At 46.2% G+C, this 3,148-nt stretch overlaps 1 non-coding gene across 1 annotated transcript; it reads left to right on the top strand.

Annotated features, from left to right (window-relative positions):
• The first annotated feature begins 2,767 nt into the window (after positions 1–2,767).
• Positions 2,768–2,874, top strand: LOC120254903. Its single transcript, XR_005534803.1, has one exon. It is a non-coding gene; the product is annotated as a small nucleolar RNA R71 (small nucleolar RNA).
• The last annotated feature ends 274 nt before the right edge of the window (positions 2,875–3,148 follow it).

Here is a 3,148-nt window from a genome sequence, read left to right as displayed (position 1 = left end):
GCTCTCGAGAAAAGCTTTCACTGACTCTGAACAAGTTCCCACGGGCGTGAGGAAAAGACCCACGCCCGTGCTCCCGACCCACAGGGACAGCCGCATGCTCCTGTGGCTTCCCTGGACATCCGAGAAAAATACTAAGTGTTCCACACGCCCGTGTGGAAATTTACCACGGGCGTGGACATTCACAAGCCAAACTCACAGGGGTAGCCGCACGACCCTGTGTCTTCTCGGGATGAAGAGAACTCCTCTGCAGAGCCTCACACGGGCGTGTGGAAATTACCCACGCCCGTGCGTGGTTCACAAGGTTGCCCACAGGGGCGAGTTTACGCCCCTGTGTGCCCTCGGGAAAATCTGCCCAACTGTGCAGGAATTCACACGCTCGTGCGGAAATTACCCACGGGCGTGCGACATTCGCATGGTCATTCACAGGGGCAGCCGCACGCCCCTATGCCTTCTTTGGATGGCTCGTAGTATGTTTTCTCTGATGACTTAGAAAAAATCTGCAGGCTCTGCAGAAATTCTCTTAACATGTCTACACACTCGTAGCCCTCGCCTCTATTATACAAATTTTACCAAATGAAAAAAACATGAAATAGAACCCAAACGACCAAACTTTCGCCAATTCCTCATAAAACACAAGATGAATTTTTAAAAACCCACAACAAAAATCGCAAAGACAAGCATCTAAAAAAAGTAAGACACCAACACTTAACAATTTATTCATGCAAACAAACTAAAAAGATAAGAAAAATAGTAAACACTTGGGTTGCCTCCCAAAGAAGCGCTTTTGTTTAACGTCACTAAGCTTGACATACCTTGCTTACCTCACGGGGGTTCATGAATGAAGGTTGCCCTCTTACCCATAACTTGAAAGCATGATGAGCAAAGTCTCTTGAGGGTAGAGGGATGTTCTATCGGGCTTCGCACCACCCTAACAATGGTTCATCCAACTTTCTTGGTTCATGTATGTCTCCATCAGTCTTGGAGCGTTTCCGGTGGCGTCTCCTAGCCCTCTTCATTTTCCGGAGCACCTTCTTTAATATCCCCGGGGAAGATGTTACTTCTTCAGTCGAACCAAGCATCATGACTTCTTCATTGCTCTCCTCTTGGTCGAACAAACCTTCATATGGATCTGGGTTGAACATTTCCTGCATGTATTCATCAACAAGCTCATCAGTAGTGTCTAGAAAATACAAAGTGCCATCGAAATCAAGAGAATGTCACATTGCTTAAGCAAGGCGGTAAGTGAGTTTATCATCTCCAAATCTCAGTGTGAGCTCTCCACTGTCCATGTCAATCAATACTTTGGAAGTCCTCAAGAACGGTCTCCTAAGTACCAAGGGTACATCCGCATCCTCATCGACATCTAGCACTACGAAGTCAATGGGAAAAATGTACTTGTCCACCTTGACAAGCACGTCTTCGATGATGCCTCTCGGATGTCGCACCGTTCGGTCCGCCAATTGTAAAGTCATTTGAGTAGGCCTAGGCTCTCCCAAGCCTAGCTTTTGGAAGAAAGTGTATGGCATGACATTGATACTTGCCCCTGAATCCGCCAATGCCATTTCCTCACCTAAGTTGCCGATGTTACATGGAATGATGAAGCTTCCCGGGTATTTCTTCTTGTTCGGCATGTTCTTTTACAGCACCGCCGAGCATGAAGCATCTAGCACCACTGAAGCACTCTCCTCCAACTTCCTCTTATAAGTTAACAAGTTTTTCAGGAACTTCGCATACTTAGGCATTTGAGCTAATACCTCTACAAAAGGAATGTTGATGTGGAGTTGCTTGAATAAACTCAGGAACTTCTTATAATGTTCATCCCCTTGGTCATTCTTCAGTCTAGAGGGATAAGGGATTCTTGGCTTAAAAGGTGGGGATGCCCCCTCTTTCTCTTTCTTTTTCTTTGCTCCCTCCTCAACCTCTATAACCTCCGGTGCATGTTCTTTCGGCTTCTCACTCAGAAGCCTCCCTTCAACCTCACGACCACTTCTCAAAGTGATCGCCTTCACATGTTCTTTAGGGTTGGTTTCCGTATTGCTTGGTAAACTTCCATGTGGCCTTTCGGAGAGAGACTTCGCAATTTGCCCCACCTGATTTTCAAGGTTTTGCAAAGAGGCGGTGTGGTTGCGAAGTGTAGCCTCGACTGATTCAAACCATGTATTTGCAGATTGAACAAATCTGGCCAAGTGCTTCTCTAAATCCGTCATTCGGGTTTCCAAGCCCCGAAATTTGCTTTTCCACTTGAGGGGCTTATTGTTGTTGTTGGAAACCCGGTGGCCCCATGGCCTTTTGTGGTCCTTGATTACTCCATGAAAAAGTTGGGATGATTCTTCCAACCTCGAATTGTAAGTATTGCTATATGGGTTCCCTTGAGGTCTCATGCCATTACCTACAAAGTCAACATTTTCCACTCAAGAAACATCACCAATAGAGATCGGGCAAATCGAGGGAGCATGTCCTCCACCACAACCGGTCCAGCTTGGTCATGGTCAGCAACTCTATTCGAGCTATGAGATCTAGCTTCTACTCGGACTTCTACTTGCGCCCGCCAATGAGGTTACCGCGATCAATTTCATGGAGACCGCCACCTTTTTTTCTTCTCCCTAGCATTCCATTGGTAACTATTTAACCCCATTTCCTCAATTAATTGACCGAGCCTCATCGGGAGTTTTTGCTACCTAAGGTACCTCCTGCTACAGCATCCAAGAGTTGCCTTTGTACTCGGGTTCAAACCATTGTAGAAAGGTTTGAACAATCATCCACTCGAAATCCGTATCATGGACACTTTCTCGAGAGCTCTTTGAACCTTTCCCATGTCTCGAATAGAGACTCCAATTCCAACTGAACAAAGGACGAGATCTCATTCCTAAGCTTTGCTGATTTTCCGGGAGGAAAGTAACGTGCTAGAAAAGCTTCTACCATCTCCTCCCATGTAGTGATTTGATGCTCTAGGTAATGAGTGTAGCCATCGCTTCGCTCTCCCTCCAAGGAAAAATGGGAAGGCTCTCAATATGATGGCATCATCCGTAACCCCATTTATCTTCGAGATGTCGTACACCCTCGAGAAAGCTCTCTATATGACTATTTGGATCTTTATCAGCCAAACCGTTGAATTGTGCGGACTGCTGCAGCATATGGATGAATGTCG

This window comes from Dioscorea cayenensis, unplaced genomic scaffold (genome assembly GCF_009730915.1).
Source record: "Dioscorea cayenensis subsp. rotundata cultivar TDr96_F1 unplaced genomic scaffold, TDr96_F1_v2_PseudoChromosome.rev07_lg8_w22 25.fasta BLBR01000701.1, whole genome shotgun sequence".
In the NCBI taxonomy this organism is placed as follows: domain Eukaryota; kingdom Viridiplantae; phylum Streptophyta; class Magnoliopsida; order Dioscoreales; family Dioscoreaceae; genus Dioscorea; species Dioscorea cayenensis.
Note: the sequence above shows the minus strand (reverse complement) of the source record. Positions and strands in the feature narration are given on the sequence as shown.